The sequence below is a fragment of the Micromys minutus genome, assembly GCF_963924665.1.
Source record: "Micromys minutus genome assembly, chromosome: 4".
Classification (NCBI taxonomy): Eukaryota; Metazoa; Chordata; class Mammalia; order Rodentia; family Muridae; genus Micromys; species Micromys minutus.
The window spans coordinates 5,005,695-5,029,763 of record NC_137973.1 but is presented as its reverse complement, the minus strand read 5'-3'; positions in this window follow the sequence as shown (position 1 = coordinate 5,029,763).

The window sequence follows — 24,069 nt, the reverse complement described above, 5'->3', positions numbered from 1 at the left end:
TTCTATTTGTTCTAGAGCTTTCAAGTGTGCTGTCAAGTTGTTAGTGTGTGCTCCCTCCAGTTTCTTTTTGGAGGCACTCAGAACCATGAGTTTTCCTCTTAGCACTGCTTTCATTGTATCCCATAAGTTTGGGTATGTTGTGCCTTTATTTTAATTACATTATAAAATGTCTTTTATTTCTTTCTTTCTTTTTTTCTTGACTAAGCTTTTGTTGAATAGAGCATTGTTCAGCTTCTATGTGTATGTGGACTTTTTTGTTGTTTTTGTTGTTATTAAAGACAAGTCTTAGTCCATGGTGATCTGATAGGATGCATGAGAATATTTTATTCTGCTTGTATCTGTTGATGCCTGTTTTGTGACTGAGTGTATGGTCAGAAAGGAGTATATGGATAAGGTTACATGACGTGCTGAGAAGAAGAAGGTTTTGTGGTTGAAAATCTATTTTATTCAATATTAGGGTGGCTACTCCAGCCTGTTTCTTGAGACCATTTGCTTGAAAAGTTTTTTTTTTCCAACCTTTTACTCTGAGGTAGTGCCTGTCTTTGTTGCTGAGATGAGTTTCCTGCATGCAGCAAAATGCTGGGTCCTGTTTACATATCCAGTCTGATAGTCTATGTTTTTTTTTATTGGGGAATTGAGTCCATTGATGGTAAGAAATATTAAGGAATAGTGTTTTTTTTTTTTTTTGTTGTTGTTGTTGTTACTGGTAGAATTATGTTTGTGTGCTTTTATTCTTTGGGGTTTGTTGCAAGAAGATTAATTTCTTGCTTCTCCTAGGATGAAGTTCCTCTCATTGAGGTGTAGTTTTCCATCTATTGTCCTTTGCAGGGCTTGATTTGTAGTCAGATGTTGTGTAAATTTGGTTCTGTCCTGGAATATCTTGGTCTCTCCATCTATGGTAATTGAGAGTTTTGCTGAGTATAGTAACCTGGGCTGGCATTTGTGTTCCCTTAGGGTCTGTAAGATGTCAGTCCAGGATCTTCTAGCTTTCAGTCTCTGTTGAAAAGTGTGTTGTAATTCTGACTAGTCTGCCTTTATATGTTACCTGTCTTTTTTTCCCTTACTGCTTTTAGTATTCTTTCTTTGTTTTGAACGAATGTTGTTTTGACTATTATGTGTCAGGAAGAATTTCTTTTCTGGTACAATCTATTTTTGGGTTCTGTAGGCTTGTTGTACCTCTGTGGTCATCTCTTTTTTTTAGGTTAGGGAAGTTCTCTTCTATAATTTTGCTGAAGATATTTACCGGGCTTTTTAGTTGGAAGTCTTTGCTCTCATCTACACTTATTATCCTTAGCTTTGGACTTCTCATTGTGTCCTGGATGTCCTGGATGTTTTGTTTTAGGAGCTTTTTGATTTTTGCATTTTCTCTGACTCTCGTGTCAATGTTTTCTGTGGTATCTTTTGACTCTGAGATTTTCTCCTTCATCTCTCATATTTTGTTGGTGATACTTGTGTGTCTATGACTGCCGATGTCTTTCTTTGGTTTTCCTACTTCAGGGTTGTCCCCTTTTGTGATTTCTTTGTTGTTCCTCTTTCTGTTTTTCAATTCCTTCACTTGTTTGTTTGTGCTTTTCTGTAGCTCTTGAAGTGATTTTTGTGTTTTCTCTTTAAAGGCTTCACCTTGTTTGCCTGTGTTCTCCTGTTTTTCTTGTACTTCTTTAAATAACACATTTATGCATTTCTCAAGGCCCTTCATCATCATCATAAAGTATGATTTTATGTCTAAATCCCGTTTTTATGGTGTGTTAGGAAATCTACTACTTGCTATGGTGGGAGAGCTGGGTTCTAATGTTGCCAGGTTGTCTTGGTTTCCATTGCTTAGGTTTTTGCGCTTGCCTCTTGCCTCTTACCATCTTGTTTTCGGTGATATTAGGTGATCTTGTTTGTCTCTGACTGGAACTTATCTTTTCTGTGGGTCTGTGGTCCTGTGGGCTCTGGAGGGAGATTGCTCCTGGGTACTTGGTTCTCTGGGAAAGCTGTGAGTTCCAATGGCAGTGGGCTGGCTCTGAGTTTGATTCTGAACAGTTTGTTTTCCCGAAGCCCTAAGCTACCTGTGAGGAGTGTTCCGGGTGATCTCTCCCGCACAGTCAGTGGAGAGAACGTGCAGAATCCCCTGTGGGCTCAGGAGTGAGAACGCTCCTGCGGCAACTCTGTATGCTCAGCAATCTACCTATTCTTGATGTGGACTTCAGAGAGGCTTATCATTTACGGTATCATCAATTTTGCTTAGATTTATTTATTTTAGTGTGTTAAATGTGTTCAGAGTACCAGAATTGGGTATCGGATTCCCTGGAACTGGAGTTATGGATGATTGCAAGCCACCATGTGGGTGCTGGGAACTGATCCCAGCTCTTCTCCAAGATCAGCAAAGTGCTTTTAACTGCTGATAATGTCTCTCCAGCCCCATTTATGGTCATCTTTTGTGTCTTTGATTTTTTAAAAAATGTACTTACAAAGTCTTAAAACCCTCAGGTTTTCTGCCTCAGCTATCGGCCCCTACACTACACTAGCTGTAACTGTGGCCTTTGATATATGTTGCACAATTTGTGTTATTTTCAGTTTTGTTTCAGACTTTAAACTATATTATGAGTTAAAGGACTAACCTGCTATTTTTCAGCTGTACAGCCTGTTATGCCAGTACTCTTTTTCATGAATAGAATGTTGCTTTTATGGAATATTTAAGTTTTCCATATACTGAATGTACTTCTGGGCTCTCTATTTTCTCATTGATCAATCTGTGTTTTTGCATGTTTTATATACTATATATAATATCTATATATATGCTATATATAATGCAATACAGTATTCTAATTGATATTATATTTACTTGATATAGTAGCAAAAAGGTATTGTCAAACACATAACCATAAGACAAATAAAGTGTTAAGCACTGAAGTACTTTTGAGTGCTTGAAAAAAATATTTGATAGCATTCAGGCAACAAAGATAAATAAAGAAAAAATAGCCTCAGAAAATTGAAGTGTCACATCATAACAGGACACAAGAGAAACATAAATTTATTGAAACAAAACATGAACAAACATCCACAAAAATATGATGTTATCTATACCCATATATGTGTGTATATATATATATATATATATATATATATATATATATATATATATATATATATACATACATATATATATATATATATGTATATAGACATAACCTTTGACCCAGAAATTCTATTCGAGTTGTCAGTGTTCTATTTTGTAATAGTAGAAGGTTGGCATTGCAAAGCTTTACTGATGAAGGAATTTGTTAAATAAATACATAGTTATTTAGATTTTCTTCATAACAAACCCTGCAAGGTTGGAGGAGATTAGAAAAAACATAAAACCAAAAAAAAAAATCTCACCAAAAGCAGGCTGATCACAGGTTTACAAGTAAGTGGGGCGGAAGGGTTCAGAGGAACACAGGAGGCGGTAGGATGTCTAAGATAAAAACAAGCCAACATACTCTAGTTGCCTTCAGCTGGCACAAGGTGCCAAGAAGCACCCAAAGCACCTATGGGCTCTCGCAATTTTCACTTCCTCTTTTGCCTTCCCAGAGACCACACACTTGCCAAGCAAACACTCGGTGTTGACAGTGCCGATGAAGGGCTGGAAGCCATTTGTGTATCACCCAGTATTTGTTATTGGGAAGTTGTCAGGACTTGTATGCTTTGGGGAGCTCTCACCATCAAACTCCTGCTTGCTATGGGCACTATAAACGCTAGAAAAGCCTGTGAAGACTTAGACTCCTATAACCCACTGTTTTTTTCTCTAGTACTCACTGCCTTCCAGTTCCTCCCTTCAAAGTTTTGTCTTCAAATAGCTTTCAGGGTTGTGTGTGTGCCCACAGGCTTGTTGTCAAAGATGATGGCTGAAGAACACAGTGGCACCAACAAAGCTGGCAGGCAACTATGGTATCACCAATGTTGAAAAAAGTTGTCAAATGCCAAAAGCAGAATACAAATCCTTGTGCACGATACGACCCTATGTATATGAACAAAGCCATCCACCTACCCGCATGTGCATTTGGGTTCACGTGGAGAATGTTAGCAGCTGAAAGAGAAAAGTAGATCTAGACCAACCACAGCTCACAGAGTTTCAGGCTAGTGAGGAAGATATGCAAAGAATGAGCAATTTTAAATTCATTTTCAGAGCTGCAGGGTTAGTGGGGATAAAGTAAATATATAACAAGGGGTTAGGAAATCTGGGTGAAAAGATACTTTCACTGGAACAGGAAGTATATTTAGGAATTAAATCAGCCAAGGATTGAGAGTAAAACTGAGGGTGGAAATGTTACAGCCAGATACATTACAATAGGAACACTCTTGATGTGGGTGAAGGAGTAGGAAAAGCATCTTCCAATTGAAAATAAGCCTGTGTGGTTGTGGGAGCTGAAGGGAAGAACAGATGGAGAAGCCAGGTGGGCAAGCTTCCTCAGAAACAGTCACCGAGAGGAAACACGCAGGAGGCATGGAGAGATGCTTCATTCAACTTTTAGCCTTCTGAGTTTGAAACAACAGTGACATCCACAGAGATGACAGACTGGCAAATAAATATGTGAATCAGTCTGCAGATCATATATTTCTGGGATTATGATAAGGTAAGTGTTGGCCTTGTCCAGAAGGATCAGAAGTAATGAAACATATGTGATGTCTCCATAAGAAAACATATGGTGCAAAGAAACAGGAGCCTGGGGAACTTAAAGGGGCTTGCACTTGGGGGTCAGGAAAGACAGAAGGATCCGGAATAGAAAACTGTCAGGGGAGGCTAAAGATGCACCAGAAATCCCTACAAGTAGTTTCATGAGCTGCAAGGATGAACTTGTCTTAAAGAGACAGTAATTACCTGTGTAAACATGGCTTAAGGAGTCAAGTTCCAAAGAGGCCTGTAACATGTCTACTGCAGTTTCTAGAAGGAGGCATTTTGTGATATGAACAAGGCCAGGGGAGAAGCGATGGCGGCAATGGTCCTCTGCAATGCAGGTTGAAGATAAAAGGTGGGGATGCAAGGGTTGTTCATTTTCAGGGGATGTTAGCTGTGAGGGAAAGAAATAGAGCAGAGACTTGAAGACATGTGGATCCTAGAAGGTTTTAAGTTGTATGGAAGTTTGAGTCACTGTTCTGTTGCTGTGAAGAGGTGTGTTAAGATGCTTAGTTTATTGTCATCACAGAGAAAAGCACAGTGGCACACAGGCCTGCATTGCAGCAGTAGCTGAGAGATACTTTCTGATCTGTAAGTGGGGAGGGGAGGGGGGAGAGAGAGAGAAAGAGAGAGAGAGAGAGGGAGGGAGGGAGGGAGGGAGGGAGGGAGAGAGAGAGAGAGAGAGACAGAGAGAGAGAGAGAGAGAGAGAGAGAGAGAGAGAGAGAGAGAGAGAGAGAGAGAGAGATGCTGGGCCTGGCATGAACTTTTGAAATCTCAAACCCATCTCCAGTGACACGTGTCTTTCAACAAGCCCACACCTACTCCAACAAGGCCACACCTCCAAATCCTTCTCAAACAGTATCACTCCCTGATGATTAAACATTCACATATATGAGCCTCCAGGGACCATTTTGATTCAAACCACCACATTCCACTTTTTGGCTCCATGAGGCTTATAGTCATATCATAATGTTAAATATGTTTAGTTTAACTTCAAAAGTCCCATGGTCTCTTCTGAGACTTGAGACAATCATTTAACTAACTCACTGTAAAATCAAAATTAAAGCAAATCACATTCTTCCAACATACAATGGCACAGAATATACATTACCATTCCAGAAAGGAGGAAAGGGAACACAACGAGGAAAGACTGGAACAAAGCAAGCCTGAAAGCAGTAGGGGAAACTCTGAATTCTGTATCTCCATGTCTGTCACCAAAGCTCTCTTTTAATTTCCATCTCCTTTCAGCTTTATTGAGTGCAACACACTCCTCTTCTTTGGGCTGGTTTCTACCCTGTTAATGCCAACTCCTTGACTGGTATCCCATGACTCTGGTATTTCCAACAGTTTGGGTTCTTCAATGCTTCACCTTCATAGCTTCATGCAGTTGCCTTTCTGGACTTCTATGTAGGGCGATCCCTGACACACACTTGGCCTCAGTGACTTTCCTTAGCTACAAAGGGAGAGTTCCACAAGCTTTTTTCTTATGTCCTCTAAAGTCAGAATCACATGGCCAAAGCTGCCAATTTCTGTTGCTTGCTAAGGCTGGAACATGGCGCCCTTCTTCAGTTACACCTACACCAACTTTCTGTTGCTGGTCATTTGCTTTACTGCTTAAGCTTTTCTTTAATTTCTCTTCACAAGTTGGAAGCTTAGCTGGGTGGGGTCTTGAGGTCATCGCTCACTTTATTCCGTTTTATATCAAGCTTTCCTTGAAGTTTGTTATCTCCCTGAGCAGCAGAACTAGCTCCACTACACTTCCTGGTGCCCCATGTCCCCTCCATTTATATTTCTCTTTGTCTAGTTTGCTCCCTTCCATTATAGATCTGCATAAGACTAATTACTAATAACTGCATGGCAGAATCAATACTATGCTGTTGTGAAATCTTTTTTGCCAAAGCCATTAATCCAAAACTCTTCAGTTTATCCTCAGGCAGACTTTTAGGATAAGGGGGGAAAAGTGGCCACATTCTTCGCCAAAATACCACGAGAATAGTCTCCATAATTCACGTATTAATTTTCTTCAGCCAAACCGTCATAATTTAGATTCTCTCAGTCTCACGTGCCTTCTGTCTTTACCAGAATGGCCCATTAAGTCCTGCTTAAAGCATTCGAAGGTTTTCCTGACCCAAAGTCACAAAGTCTACGTTCCACCAACAAGCAGCAGGGTCACACCTGTCACAACCGTACCCCACTCCCTAATACCAACTTTCATTTCCGTCATTCTATCTCTCTGAAGAGTCATCATGACTACGGCAACTATCATGAAAGAAAGCATTTAAGGGGGCCTTGCTTCCAGTGTCAGCGGCTTGGTCCGTTGTCATCACAGTGAGGAGCACTGGAGACACATCTGAGAACACATCCTGATCTGTAGGTAGGGAGAGAGAGCTTGCTTTGGAACCTCAAAGGCTACCTCCAGTGGCACACTTTCTTTAACAATACCACACACTTCCTAACCTTTCTCAAAGCGTGCCGTTCCTCCATTACTAAACATTAAAATATATTAGCCAATGAGGGGCCACTCTTATTCAGATCACCACAGTGGCAAAACACTACTTGGAAGGTGCCAGAAAACAAAGGGGAATGGAGAAGCCAGAGTGAGAAGCAGCCGGCAGGCATCTTGTCTGTTAATTTCTGAGCCAGAGAGTATAGGACTGAGGGCCTGCACCATGGGGAGGGGTGCTTAAGGTAACCAGGAGAGAGAGAGATGAAATGATAAGCACGTGAAAGTGACAGCCAGGGGTTCCCATCACTTTCATCATCTGAGAGTAGCACATGAAATGAGCTGTTTAGAGGAGGGACAAGGGACATCGGGGGAGCCGAGCATGGCATACAAGCTAATTGGAAACTTTGCATTTACTAGCTTGTAAAATTCATAATGAGAGCAAAATATCTGGTATTTACTGTATTTTAGAACTTCAATTGTCTTTGATAAAATCCAGGTAGGCGAATCTACCAGTATCTAAAGAATATCTTCAGTAAAAATTTTAAGAGTCACACAAAACACAAAACTTGGGAAAGTCAATTGATTATACTATGCTGTGCCATGAACAAAAATTGATGTTAAAAAAAATCTTTAAAAAGGAAGAAAACTCCAAACAAGTGTGGATGTTCAAAATTTAGATATGTATGCTACGGATGTCAGAGAGAACTCCTGGACAGTTTTTGGGCCACTGGGAAAAGATGCCCAGTGTGGAGTCAGACAGATCCAGTGGAAATCCAGCCTTTCAGATTGTGAGTATAAGCGTAGGCAAACTGCTGTCCCCGGGCTTCACGTTTCTGTCTTTTAAATAATTAAATCTACCTTAATTGGTGTGATGCTTCATGTTAATTGTCAACTTGACAGAATCTAGGATCACCTGGGAGACAGGCCTCTGGGCTTGCCCGTGGGGGATTATCTTGGCTGCATAATGGAAGTTGGAAGACCTGTCTAGAGTGGGTGATTTTCTTCCCTCAGCCGGAGACCCTGGACAGAGTAAACAGGAGAAAATGAGTTGGAAAGGCACCCTTCTCTCTGCTGGATTGAGGGTGTGATGTCACTGGCTTTTTCAAGCTCCTATGGCCTTGACCTCCCTGCTGAGATGCTCTACATCTTGAATTGTGAGCTAAAGTAAACCCTCTCTCACTCGAGTTGCTTTTGTCAAAGGATTTTGTCATCGTAAGATAAAGTAAGGCAGTTGAAATTGTTACTACATTGTGTAAGATGATGTGAAATGTCGAGGTTAGCACTTGGCGCCCCTTTTTGGTGTTTATTCATTGGTTGGCCAAGTGATTGATCAGATTTATAAGATTTATCAACAAGGTTTCCTTGGATGACCTCTTCTTTGCTGTTCAAGCAAACCTTAGACATCGAACAGGTCCTCAGTCCCTAGGCCTCCGTTAGGGAATGTGGGGACAGAGAAGATGAATTGTTGCCTGCCTTACAGCATTCCATGCTATACCTACAATGGGTTTTTATATAAGAGATTTAGATACACACACTTCTAGAGTCTGTTAGTTACACATTGAATGGTCCATGGGCTATTTTTGCTTTTTGGTCAGTATATTAGAGCATAGCAATGTGCCCCCCTTCCCTCCCCTTTCTGAGTGGCGTGCAGGCATTGCCAGCATTACCACCAGCTGATATGGAGAAGTCTGCTGTGCAGACACAGACGGCTGTCCATGTGTACGGAAAGAAAGGTCTGAGAGTGCAACCTCATCTTAGGGAGGCTGCCCCTAGACACAAGCTTCCAAGGTCAGCTCCCTGTTTACCCATAAATAGCATCCTTGAAATGCTCAAAAAGCTCAATGTCTTTTTGTGACTTTTCTTGTGTATCCTATAGTTTTGGCTCACAGATATCCTTTCCATTTCCAAAAGGTGAATTTCTGACATTTGTATCTGGTTTAGGTTTCTCATTATCTCCAGAACACTTCTTTTCTTGTGGTAGTTTATAATTTGATATCTAGTCTTTATTCTGATTCTATGAGAGCAGCCAAAGACAGAGGTGTCCATTATGGTAAGTGCCCATGCTTCTCTTTTCGGCAAAAAAAAAAAAAAAAAAAAAGAAAAAAGAAAGAAAGAAAGAAAGAAAGAAAGAAAACAAAAGAAAAAAAGAAAGAAAACAAAAGAAAAAAAAGAAACTCATGTGAGTACAGATTTATTATAAAAAATTAAAATAAAGAACAAAATACGTTTTTTGGTGGGTTTTTTTCCCATACTTTGTTAATATTGTCCAGATGTTATTTTATATGCTTTAATGCATGTAAATGTTATGTGAAACATGTATATTTACAAATATCTTTTAATGAAGATTCCCTTTGCCCACCCCCTTCCTTATACCGTAAGCCAGACTCATGGCTCCCTGTGTTGCCCACAGTCTCTGTCAGCCTTGTTATGAGCGTCACTCCCTCACTTGTATGTGAAATTCTTGATTTGCTCCAGCATGCTGGCGTGAATGCTCTTTCTCTCCACTAGTCACTTTGCCCCACTGAGCCTGTTTCTTCTCTACATGTTTCTTTCAAATGTCTTCAATAACTCCACAGACAATATGCTTAACTTCTGTACAGCATTTATCTTTCTATATACTTACTGGGTTGTTGTATGAATTTTTAATTTTTTGTCTTGTTTTGTAAGAATTCATGTTCCATGAAAGCAAGGGCCATGCCTGACTTCAACACTTTTAGACATACGTTGGATTCTCTATAAATGTATTCTGGTAAGTGAATGCTGTATCAACCACACACGAGACAGAGCAAGTCATAAGAACAAAAAAACCTACCAGAGCCAGGACAGACTATGCACATTCCCATTGTCCTTTTAGATCATGGCCCAGAGCCTATTAAATAGATTCAGATCCGAATGACACCATAGGTAAATAAAAATCATTCCCACTTATTTTAATTATTTTAATTTTACTTATAAAAAATATACTGTTTAAAAAGTTGAATGTCTTATATTCTGCAACACGAATTTACTTCCCAGTTGATGCCTTTATTGTCTTTCCAAAACCAGATTAAAATCGTTCTGAGCTTTTGTTATTTAGCTTTTGTTTCATTTTGGGGTTTTATGTTGCTATTGTGTTTGTTTTATCATTTTAATTAGATATTCTCTGTACTTATATTTCAAATGTTATCCCTTTTCACCCATCTCTCATGCCCCCTTCCCTTTCCCCTTGCTTCCATAAAAATGCTCCCACTCCCAACCATCCACTCCCACCTCAGTGCCTTGGCATTCCCCTACACTGGGAGGATGAGCCTTCACTGGACCAAAGGCCTCTCCTCCCATTGATGCAGTTGGAGCCCTGGGTCTCTCCATATGAACTCATTGGTTGGTGTTTCAGTCCTGGGAGCTCTGGGGGGTCTGGTTGGTTGTTCTTCCCGTGGGGTTTCAAACCCTTTCTCCTTCAGTCCTTTCTTCCATTGGGGTCTCTGTGCTCAGTCCAATGGTTATCTGCAAGCATCCTCGACTGTATCTGTATGGCTCTAGTAGAGCCTCCAAAGAGGCATTTATATTGGGCTCCTGCCAGTAAACACTTCTTGGGATCAACAATACTGACTGGGTTTGGTGGCTGCATATGGGATGTATCCCCAGGTAAGCCAGTCTCTGAATTTTTCTTCAATCCCTGCTCCTCTATTTGTCCCTGTATTTTCTCCCGTGAGTATTTTGTTCTTCCTTCTGAACATCCACATTCTGGTATTCCTTCTTTATGAGCTTCATAATGTCTGTGAATAATTTCATGGGTATAACAAGCTTTTGGGCTAGTATCTGCTTATCAGTGAGTACATACCATGAGTGTTCTTTTGTGACTGGGTTACCTCACTCAGGATGATATTTTCTAGTTCCATCCAATGCCTAAGAATTTCATAAAGTCATTGTTTCTAATACCTGAGTAACATTCCATTGTGTAGATGCACCACATTTTCTGTATCCATTCCTCTGTTGAAGGACATCTGGGTTCTTTCCAGCGTCTGGCTATTATAAATAAGGATGCTATGAACATGGTGGAGCATGTGTCCTTGTTGTATCTGGAGCATCTTTTGGGTATTTGCCCAGAAGTGATACAGCTGGGTCCTCAGGTACTACTATGTCTAATTTTCTGAGGAACCTCCAGACTGAGTTCCAGAGCAGTTGTACCAGCTTGTAATCCCACCAACAGTAGAGAAATGTTCCTCTTTCTCACAGAAAATGAACAGAAGATGCTCTGACATACAACAAGGACACATGACCCACCATGTTCATAGCGTTATTGAGAATAGTCAGAACCTGGAAAGAACCCAGATGTTCTTCAAGAGGAATGGATAAAGAAAATTAGTACATTTCCACAATAGTGCACTACTCAGCTATTAAAAACAATGACTTCATGAAATTCTTAGGCAAATTTATAGAACGAAAAAATATCATCCTGAGTGAAGTAACCCAATCACAAAAAAATACCCATGGTACGCACTCACTGATAAGTGGATACTAGCCCAAAAGCTCTTGATTACCCAAGATACAATTTACAGACCACATGAAGTTGAAGAAAAAAGATGATCAAAGTGCAAATGTTTCAGTCGTTCTCAGAAGGAGGAATAAAAATATTCTCAGGAGAAAATATGGAGACAAAATTTGGAGCAGAGACTGAAGGAAAGACCATCCAGTGACTGCCCCACCTGGGGATCCATCCCATATACAGCCACTAAACCCAGACAATATTGCTGATGCCAAGAAGTGCATGCTGACAGGAACCTGGTATAGCTGTCTCCTGAGAGGCTCTGCCAGAGCCTGACAAATAACAGAGGCAGAAGTTCACAACCAACCGTTGAACTGAGAGCTGGTATTCCAAATAAATCTGCAAATTGTTCTTTCTAACTCTATGAAGAATTGAATTGGAATTTTGATGGGGATTGCATTGAATCTGTAGGTTGCTTTTGGCAAGATGGTTATTTTTTTTACTATTTAATCCTGCAAATCCATAAGTATGGGAGATCTTTCTGTCTTCTGAGGTCTTCTTCAATTTCTTTCTTCAGAGACTTGAAGTTCTTGTCATACAGATCTTTCACTTGCTTGGTTAGACTCACCCCAAGGTATTTTATATTCTTTGTGATGATAGTGAAGTGTGTCGATTCCACAAGTTTTTTCTCAGCCTGTTTAGCCTTTGAGTAAAGGAAGGCTACTGATTTGTTTGAGTTAATTTTATATCCAGACATTTTGTTGAAGTTGTTTATCAGCTGTAGAAGTTCTCTGGTGGAATTTTTGGGGTCAATTAAGTATACTATCATGTCATCTGCAAATAGTGGTATTTTGACTTTTTTTTTTCAACTTGCATCCCGCTGACATCCTTTTGTTGTCTAATTGCTCTGGCCAGTACTTCCAGTACTATGTTGAATAGGTAAGGGGAGAGTGGGCAGCCTTGTCAAGTCCCTGATTTTAGTGGGATTGCTTCAAGTTTCTCACTGTTAAGTTTAATCTTGGCTGTTGGTTTGCTGTATATTGCTTTTATTATGTTTAGGTATGGACCTTGGATTCCTGTTCTTTCCAAGACTTTTAGCATGAAGGGGTATTTAATTTTGTCAAATGCTTTCTCAGCATCTAGTGAGATGATCATGTTTTTTTTTCTTTTGAGTTTGTTTGTATGGTGGATTACATTGATGGATTTTTGTATATTGAGACATCCCTGAATCCCTGGGACGAAGCCTATTGATCATGGTAAATGATTGTTTAAATGTGTTTTTGGATTCTGTTTGTATGAATTTTATTGAGTATGTTTGCATCGATGTTCCTGAGGGAAATTGATCTGAAGTTCTCTTTTGTTGTAGGGTTTTTGTGTGATTTAGGTATGAGCGTAATTGTGGCTTCGAAGAACAAATTTGGTAGTGTTCCTTCTTTTTCTATTTGTGGAGTGGTTTGGAGAGTACTGGTATTAGATCTTCTATGAAGGTCTGATAGAATTCTGCACTAAACCCATCTGGTTCTGGGCTTTTTTTGGTTGGAAGAGTTTTGATGATTGTTTCTATTTCTTTAGGGTTTATGGGACTTTTTAGATGGTTTATCTAATCCTGATTTAACTTTAGTCCCTGGTATCAGTCTAGATAATAATCCATTTCTTCCAGATTTTTTAGTTTTATTGAGACTTTTGTAGTAGGGAATGATATTTTTTTTGAATTCCCTTAATTTTTGTTGTTATGTCTCTTTTTTTCATTTTTGGTTTTGTTAATTTGGATACTTTCAGTCTGGCTAAGGCTAAGGGTTTATCTATCTTTTATGTATCTTGTTGATTTTTGTCAAATAACCTGTTTCTGGTTTTTTTTTTTTTTGTTTTTTAAAATATTTGTGTAGTTCTTTTTGTTTCTACTTGGTTGATTTCAGCTCGGAGTTTAATCATTTCCTGCCTTCTACTCCTCTTGGGTGTATTTGTTTCTTTTTGTTCTACATCTTTCAAGTTGTTTTGTGTGCTCTCTCCAGTTTGTTTTTGTAGTTTTTCTCTTAGCACTTCTTTCATTTTGTCCCATAATTTGAGTACATTGTGCCATCGTTTTCATCAAATTCTAAAAAAATTTCAATTTCTCTCTTTATTTCTTCATTGACCAAGTTGTCATTGAGTAGAGCATTATTTAGCTTTCATGTGTATGTAGGCTTTTTGTTTTGTTTTTTGTTTTTGAAGACCAGTCTTAGTCTATGTGGTCTGATAGAATGCATGGGATTATTTCAATCTCCTTGTACCTGTTGAGGCCTGTTTTGTGACTGATTATATGGCCAGTTTTGAGAAGGTACCGTGAGGTGCTGAGAAAAATCTATATTCTTTTGTTTTAGAATAAAATATTCTATAGATGTCTGTTAAATCCTTTTGGTTCATAACTTCTATTAGTTTCACTATGTCTCTGTTCAGTTTCTGCTTCCATGATCTGTCCATTGATGAGGGTGGGGTGTTGAAGTCTCCCACTGTTATTGTGTGTGGTGCAATATATTGTTTGAGCTTTAGTAAAGTTTCTTTTAAGAAAATGTCATGCTTGCATTTGGAGCATAGATGTTCAAAACTTAGAGTCCATCTTGATAGATTTTTTTGATTAGTAAAAAGTGTCATTCCTCATTATTTTTGATACCATTTGATTGAAAGTATCTTTTATTCAATATTACAATGGCTACTCCTACATTTTTGGGTAGATCATTTGCTTGGAAATTTTTTTCTAGCCTTTTTCTCTGATGTACTGTCTGATCTTTATTCCTGAGATGAGTTTCCTGTATGCATCAAATCTTAGACCTGTTTAAGTATCCAGTCTGATAGTCTATGTCTTTTTGTTGGGGAAATGAACCCATTATGTTAAGACATATTAAGGAATAGTGATTGTTGTTTCCTCTTATTTTTATTTTTAGAGGTAGAATTATGTTTGTGTGGCTGTCTTTTTTTGGTTTTGTTGCAAGAAGATTATTTACTTGCTTTTCCTAGGGTGATGTTTCTTTCCTTCCATTGGCGTTTTCCATCTATTATCTTTTGTTGGGCTTGATTTGTGGACAGATTTTGTGTAGATTTGGTCTTGTCCTGGAATATCTTGGTTTCTCCACTTATGGTAATTGAGAGTTTTATTGGATATAGTAGCCTGGGCTGACATTTGTGTGTGATGTCTGTAAAGGATCTTCTAGCTTTCATAGTCTCTGTTGAAAAGTCTGGTGTAATTCTGATCTGTCTGCCTTTTTATGTTACTTGACCTTTTTTTCTGACTGCTTTTAATAGTCTTCCTTTGTTTTGAACATTTGGTGTTTTGATTATTATGTGTTGGGAGGAATTTCTTTTCAGGTCCCGTCTATTTGGAGTTCTGTAAGCTTCTTGTATGTTCCTGGTCACCTGTTTCTTCAGGTTCGGGATGTTTTCTTCTATGATTTTGTTGAAGATATTTACTGAACCTTTAATTTGGGAGTCTTCCCTCTCTTCTACACCTATTATCCTTAGGTTTGGTCTTCTCACTGTGTCCCGGATGTTTTGGGTTAGGAGCTTTTTGTTTTTGCATTTCTCTGACAGTTGTGTCCATGCTTTTTATGGTATCTTCTGCCCCTGTGACTCTGTCTTTCATCTCCTCTATTCTGTTGGTGATGCTTGTGTCTATGACTCTGATCTGTTTTCTAGGTTTTCAATCTCCAAGGTTGTCTCCTTTTGTGATTGCTTTATTGTTTCTATTTCTGTTTTTAGATCCAATTCCTTCACCTGTTTGGTTGTGTTTTCCTGTAGAAAATTTAAGTGAATTTGTGTTTTCTCTTTAAGGACTTCTACTTGTTTACCTGTGTTCTCCTGTGTTTCTTTTAGAAAGTTATTCATATTTTCCTTCCTTCCTTCCTTCCTTCCTTCCTTCCTTTCTTTCTTTTTCTTTTTGAGTCAATAAAGTTTTATTTTCCCAAGTGTACAGCTGATTGAACCTGTTGATGCATCTTTACTAGCAGCTGGGGCATCTCCACCCTTTGTGTTTGTGGAGTAAATTACTTGGGTTTGTGCTTTGACACCACCTTGTTAAGTCCTTTACTAAGTAGGTCCTGAAGGGCTGCTAAGGAACCTTGAATTGTCTAGAAGACCACAGCTGGAGTAATAAGCTTATAGTTGGGAACTTCCTTAAAAAGTTTGTCATATTTAGATTTGTCAAACAGTATGAGATTGTTCAGCTTGTCTCAAACTTTGCCTTTGGACCACTTCTTTCTGGCCTTGCCACCCGATTTGTTTACTGCGTCTTTGTATTTTTTGTCTGACTTTCTGGCATCTTTCTTCTTCTTGTAGTCTTTGGGCAGCATGGCAAAGCTCAGAGCATAGTATGGACCACAACAGCCTCACTGTATTTGTCTTTCTTAAAGCCCTCTTACATTATCATAAGGTATGATTTTAGGTTCAAGTCTTGATTTTCTAATGTTTTGGGATATCTGCTACTTTCTGTTGTGGAAGTACTGGGCTCTGATGTTGCTAGGTTGTCTTAGTTTCTGTTGCTTAGGTTCTGTGCTTGCCTCTTGCCATCTTGTTATCAGTGATCCTAGGTGATCTTGTCTCTGACTGGAGCTTGTTTCTCTTGTGGGTCTGTGGACCTGTATGCTTAGGATTGAGAGCTCTCCTGGGTGCTCAGCTCTGCAGGCAAGTTGTGGGTTCCAATAGCGATGGGATGGCCCTAGTTCTGGGTGTAAATGGAAACCAGAAGGGTCCAGTCCCAGGCAGCCCTACGATTCCTGTGCCCTGTGAGTTTCTGGTGGGTCTCTCTTTGGGCAGTCAGTGGCGACAAAGTGGGGTCTTAGGAATGGAAGTGTTCCCGGGTACTCAGCTCTCTACGGGCAGGTTGTGGATCCTGATGGCATTGGGATGACTATCTTGTTTTTATTTTTTAAGACATTAAATTTTTTGAGATATTAAAAGAATAAATCTGGTTTATCTCGTTATCAGTCCCGAGGTCTTACTTTTCAGGCCCCATTTTTGTTCGGAGCACACCTCTGTCGCCCTGTCTGAGCTGCCACCCAGTCTTACTTTGTCCACACAACTTCCTTCCCTGGCAGTTTTCCACGGGCTGTTTTCTGCCTCTGTCCTGGGGTGTTTCACTACCTCAAAATCCCACACAATCACAACTCTACAGCCCAATAGCTTTGCATACAGGTTTATGTGTTCAATTCTCAATCCACAAACCCTCTACACAACAAGATTACATCAAATAGACAAAGATACACACTGCCTTTTTGTATGAAATAATAGACCTATAAAAATCCTTAATGTTCATAATTGTTTAATGCCAATTAATCCCACATGTATCTATCTGGTCTTTGTGGGCTTCCATGCTGAGGTTTCCTTTCCCCTTGTCCTCTGACCTCTTCAGACCTCTCCTCTCTCCACCTCCCTCACCCTGGCCCGATCAATGGTTTTTCTTTATTTTTCTAATTAAAATGAAAAGGTTCAGATGAAGTCACCTCTTGAGAATGTGACTGGGCAACCATTCTTGGGGAAGTGGAATTAGCATTAAAATATGAACAGCTTCAGGACAACTCACAGAGACCAGTTTTTTTTTTTTTTTTTTTTTTTTTTTGTGAGTCCCTGATTATCCTGGAACTTATTCTATAGGCCAAGCTGGCCTCTAACTCAAAGATCTACCTGCCTCTGTTTCATGAAAGCTGGAGTTAAAGGCATGTGCTTGGAAATTTTGAGTTATTTTAAAAAATAGATACTTCCATATGAAGCTGAAAATTGCCCTTTAAAGTTCTGTGAGGAATTGTGTTTGAACTTGGATGGATATTACATTGAATCTGTAGATTGCTTTTGATAGTATGATTATTTTTACTATTATAATTCTATCTATTCATGAACATTGAAGATCTTTCTGTTTTCTGATATAGTCTTAAATTTCTTTCTTCAATGTCTTAAAGGTCTTTTTAAAAAAAAATACAAGTTTTTTAATTACCACAAAATATTTTCTTTTTGGGGCTATTCTGAAGGGTGCTGTTTCCTTGACCTTTTTTAGTCCATTTATCATTTATACACAGAAAGGCTAGTAATTTTTGTGTATTAATTTTGTGTTCTGCTACTTTTCTGAAAGTGTTTATCAGCTGCAGGAGTTCCCTAGTGGAATTTTTAGGGTCATTCATGTATACTATCATGTCATCTGCAAATACATATACTTTGATTTTGCTCCTTTCCTTTTGTATCCCATTGACTTCCCCCAGTTGTTTCATTGTTCTGGCTATGACTTCAAGTACTATATTGAATATCTATGAGAGATTGGGTAGACTTGTCTAGATTCTTATTTTAATGGAAATTCTTTGTATTTCTCCCTTTTTAGGTTGATGTTGGCTTGGGCTGGCTGTGAACTGTTGTTATCATGTTGAGGTATGTCTCTTGTATCTCTAGTCTCTCCAGGACTTTGATGGCAAGGGGTGTTGAATTTTGTCATATGCCCTTTCTGAATCCAATGATATGTTCACATGAATTTTGCCTTTTATTCTGTTTATGTGGTGGATTACATTTATCAGTTTATGTAGGTTGAATTATCCCTTCATGAGGGTCAGTGAGAGGGGAAGTAGACACAAGGCCACATCTCTAACTCAGAAGCAATCTCAGATAACTGCTTGCAACACAAAACAAAACCAACAAACCAGTTTCTACTAAAGTGTCATTGGGTATGCAAACTTAGTGAGGCCCCATGTTTCAAGGCTCAGCCGTAGATGGCTAATACAAGATGAATTCAGTAGCATTTTTTTGCGGTTCTTTATCTTATAATGTTTTGTCAGGGCTTTTCCTCCTCTCCCTTTCCTCCTCCTCCTCCCTTTTCCTCCCCTCTTCCTGCTCCTCACTCTCTTCCTCCCTTTTTGACAAGTTCTTTGCTTACTTATACATTTTGTGTTTTTATGGGATTTTGTGTATGCAGATGTGTGTGTGTATGTGTGTGTGTGTGTGTGTGTGTGTGTGTGTGTGTGTGTTCATCTATATGTTTTTTGAACTTTTTCTTTGGTTCATTTTCTTCTGTTTTTTTCTTTTGTCCCATTCTGGTTTATTTTATCTTCTCATTATTATTTTCAGATGACTGAATTTTTAAGAAAGAGAAAGAAAGGGTGTGGGTTTGGGTAGATGAGGAAGTGAGGAAGATGTGGGAGGAGTTGGGGGAGGGGAAACCACAATCAAAATATAATCTTTTTCAATAAAAAAGAATAGATACTTGAAACTAATTTCAACTAATCACTTATACCCCATATAATGGGCTCCACTTGCTACCTCCAGTACAAATTAAAGTTCTTTAGTGCTTCATGTACATAAGTCATCAAATCAGCCAACTTCTGAGAAATATTATTGACAGCAACCTGTTCTGTTCTTAATCCCAACTTAACATTTTCCTCTTACAAATTTGATATAATTGAAGCTGAAAAAGACCCAAGGCCGTGTGCTCATTCTGAGTGATAAAAGATAGAATGTGATCTCAGCTATAATTACAACATGGTTACATTGAGACTGTAATTTAGGGATTTAACTTTTATATTTAAAATCCAGGGGTTTTGTGTAACTGCAAGAATCCATAAACAATGATGACATTCTAGGGAGGGGCGGGATGGAAGATAATAATACCACTAACTCTGATCATGTTTAGTTGCACTGGTGGAAAAGGCCAGTTCTAGCTCCAGGAGTCCTTAGGAAGCAGTCACAACACACCAAGAACCTCTACCCATACTTTGATCTGCTGTGCTGGTTACAACAGAATTTATAATTACTGGAGGGTTTGATGGGCTGACAACACCTTCTCTGCTTCCATTTTTATCTTCATGATTGCTTATTTATTGCAGGAGCATGATACTTAGTCTTAATTATATGCTAATCATAATTACTAAGGAAATTGCTGGTTAGCTTGTCTGGCGTTAGGTAATCAGAAGGAAGTCCATGATGGAAACAAAAACATTTCATTAGAAAACAAAAGGAAGCAGAATGACCAGCGCTTTGATATCATTATGATTTGGTTCTGACAAATTATTATTAATAACTGAACTAAGAATTTTCACTGCAGATATCAGAAGTCAGATTGTTGCAGCATGTCACCGTGAGTTTCCTCCAGTCTGTGAACATCTGAGAGCTGCCACAGGAGGCCATAAGACACAGCAGCTAGTCCTCAGTCAGGCCTGGGCCTTCTGGTCTCTTCTTCCCTTGTGTGTGCCTTTCTCCACGTTCATGGGAAATTTTGGTGGGAACTATTTTGGTGGAAGTCATGTACTGCTTCTCAGAGCATTTACACTCATGCTTCCTTTACCCCTAATTGGAAAAATGGAGGGTTTGCTGTTGTTTAATTTTGAACATGATTTATCTTTCTTTGCAAGTAAGAAGTACTCTCCCAGTGGTGATGAAATAGACCCTTGACTTCTTTGCCTTATGGGAAAGTAGATCCAGTTCTGAGATAAATGGTGTTATGGAGTAAGACTTCTGCCCACTGAACACATGGTGGAGAAAATTTACAGGTGGGTTAAAACTATTTTTCTTTTAAGGACATGACTGATCCTTAACCAGAAGAATAGAAAATGTATCAATCATAAGATAACCAGAGGTGTGTTCACAAGTGCTAGGATGTCCAAAAAGAGCATCGAAAAGGTAACACAACAAAGTGATTTGCATCTAATTTGGAGATGTATCTGCATAAAATCTGAAAATCACATTGGTGGGGGAAATTTACCAACTAAATCAAATTGAACGTCTTCCACAGATAATGATGTGAAGCAGCACTGGAGGTATAATTACCGAAGCAGGTAAGAGCCAATTAATAGATCAAAATGCGACTTTTTTATGTTCTTGACACAGTGAAGCAATGACTTGGATTATTGGAGCTCCCTTTCTATGATGGCCTTCAGATGAGAGACCAGTTTTACTGTGACCATGTCTGTAATTCTTGACTAGTGATCCCAGTGACTAAGTATCTGATGACCATTTGGAATTTAGAGAGAACGTACTTGAAATAGAAGTGTGGAATTTTACCGAAAAAAATCTGTATGTAAAGGGCATGAAAGCTTAATGGAAAAGCCACACACACACACACACACACACACACACAAATCAAAATGTATGAGAAATCTACCAAGGGAAGAAATGTGAAGAGATTGTACATGCCTGCTAAAGACAAAATACTTTCATGCCGCAATGCCAAGGTTGTACTCTTGCAACAGTGAAAGGGATTTAGATGGAACATAGAGACAGACAGTGAAGAATCATATAGAATTTAACATACTCTGTAATGTCAGCCTGTGGGCCTAATGTAGGTGCATTTCAAAAGTGCCAAGTAGATACTAGGAATATACTACATATTATATTAATATATAATTAAACAAAATCTGCATTAAATACCATCAAGAGATGGCTCAGAGACTCAACACTCTTGCCACTTGATATTTGTGTGATCTTTGGTAATCGGTGAAGCAACATTCACAATGATCATGCTCCAACTAAAGTGTTCAAATGTTACAAGACCTTTAGTTTTCTTAGTTAACCGTGAGTTAACACCTTACATGTCTTCTGAAATGTCGAGTTAGCATCACAGTACAGCATTTGGGCAAGTTGAGTACGCAGTCACAGGACTATGCCCTTATCAGGAGTCTAGAAGACATGCCACTCTTAGAAAGTTGCAAGTTAGTTCTCTGGAGGTAGGCTTGTCTCCAGTGTATCCAATTGGCCTCTCTAAAGTTGTTTTCACATGGTAACTTTAGTCTCTGGGAGCAGTGTCCCCCTACTTACTGGGGTTACTAGATTTTTTCCCTGTGTTTTTCAGTATTAGCACTACTCAACAACTTGCTCATCAGACCCCCCATAAGAAAGTCATTTGTAGTGTAGTTTATTGATTCAAAGGAACATCTGGAACATTAAGTAAAATCCAGAAAATTAGAGTCATTTTTTTTAGTTTATATTAAGACAATGTGAAAATAGTTATGTATTGTGATTGTTTTTGTATTTACCGAAGCGCTGTGGAGAATAGAAATATTTCTTTTGTCTGCTATGCCAGGCATAGTCTCTCAAATTCAGTTGGATTCTGTGTTATGATTTTCCTTCAGAAACTGTATTTTAAAGACTGAATTGTGGCTTTACTAGTGTGACAGATGCCTGAATTTCCATATTCCCTTCATTATCCTATTGAAGTTTGTTGTGGAAATTTGTTTGCAAACATCCAATATGTTCAACTGTATGTGAAAATCTTGGTTTTACTATGTAAACTGTTGCTTGACTTATCAGATTCATCTGCATTAATCATCATGTATTTTGGGTGTGAAGGGAAAACCCCATTAATTTTCTAAAGCCCTCACTATAGTATATGAAAAATTCTTTTTGTAACCACATGGAGAGATTTTCTTGTTCCCATGTGACTGTGACATGTTAACCTACTAGAAGTAAAGGCTGTAGTCTGAGTATTTCTGCATGTGAGTCACAGGCTTATGTGAAATCTGTGTGACCGGAAGTTCACGATAATACATACAAAATGGTGAAACCTTAAGTATTATTTGATGTCATATTTGTTTTGAAATAAAACAAAAAATGTTGAGCTTAAAAACCAAATCAGTAAAAAAAAACAAAACAAAACAAAACAAAACAAAAAAACAAAAACCTAATTTTGAACATTTATTTTAGGTTTTCTTTCTTTTTACATCTACATCTAACATACCTTGTGGAATTCAAACAATCATTTGCAATTATTGTGGATGACAGGGCTCAGTGCCTCATTTTTTTTGTCATATTGACATAGTTTTAAATATCACTATTTTTTTTCATGGCAAACAGACTTTGTCCTCAAAGAGATTTTAGGTGCCCACTATTGATACATGTTATGTTCATTTATGGGCAGGAGATCATGAGTTTTTAAAAGATACTATGACATGAAAGGCAGAACAAAACCAGAATGAACAGAAATAATGGCAGGTAAAGAAAAAGTACGGTAAGGAAAATAAAAAGAAACAAAAAGCTCAGTCTCATGGGGTTATTTTAGAATATAATACATGTGGTACAGTAAGAAAGGAATTCGGAGATGAAAGTCCCCAGATAAATGGGAGAAAAATAGAAAGAAGGTGTATTTTAGGAAAGGCAGGAATAAAAAAGCTTAGCGAAGGCACGGAGAAAACAAGATCTATTTTAAAATTCAAGAAGAGCGTTGAACCTTTGCAACACTTTAAGGATAACTGAGCTGCAGAGTATGCGGAAAAAGACTCACAGATGCAAAAACACTGGGAAGGGCTGCACTCAGATGGTTTCTACGTTTGGAAAAACAGGAGACCAAACACAACAAAGAAATATTCCTCGGGTGTAATTTAGAGTTTATGTGTTAAAGGAATGCGTCGGAATGGGAAAGGAGAATCATTAAAGGCAGCCCTGAGAGTCAGAGGCCCAGTCTTGGGCTGTGTGTGACGGGAAACTGGCCTGTTGTAACACCGGCTGTCCTGAAGGCTTCGTGGAACATAATTGTGATTAAGCAGCCCTCCCGCTGCTGTTGTAGGAGTTATAGCCAATAATAATGTATTGACATTTATGTGGTTATGATGCTCTGACCTGACTCATTTAACTAGTGCCCCGGTAATCGCCGACGGGTTCACATGCGCCGTAATGCCAAGACAAAAATAGCAAAGTTGATTAAATACAGTTAGATGTTAATATAAAATAATAAAGTTAGGTATTTCATATAATGTTGTTCCTGACAATTTGTTTTCCTCATTGAGTAAGTGAATGCAATTTATGGAAAAATAGCCCTTCATATTAGTTTCCTAAAGTTAGGCACCATGAATAATTAGTCTTTACTAAGCAGTTATTAAAGCTTTGCTTGAATTGTAAATCAGCTGGAAATGAGGAGCCCTGAGAGGAAGCTAGTGGCTTCTGGAATGCTCTCTTTGTGTGCGTTTCAGAGCTGTGAGGTTACTTGGGTTTTGTACTATTGTTAATGTGTTACATGACGGAGTTTGATTTATTCAACCATCCCCAACATCCTTCCATGCTCGAGGTCCTGCAAAGTGTTGATTTACTCAGAGAACTATTAAGTTGTCCTGCAAATGAGACAGTGCGCTCTCTCTCTCATTTTGTGATAATAAAGGTACTAATGGATGTTTTCATTGATAGCCCCTACTTAAGGAAAATGAAAACTAAAAATGATGCTGGTTCTTTAAAAGTTTATCCCTATGGCACCATCGTGTAAGCATACATATGGGACAGTAAAAATGGAAGACGACACATTAAATGACATTATTATAAAATGCAATACTCTTGGAATGATCCCTTATTAAATTAGGCTCTATGATCTGAGATGAATTTCCCCGATCCCTAATCCATCACTGGAGAAATATTAAAAGATAGGTCTCAACTGGTATTAGAGCTGCACTCAGTCTCCACTTTCATTATTTTGAATTAGGGCGCTACCGGGGGAAAGCCTCTTAATGAGAATTAGAGTGATTCACCGGCCTTCTTTTGGATTTTGACAAGTAAAATATTAACTCTTCAGTCACAGCTGTCTGAATTAAAATACT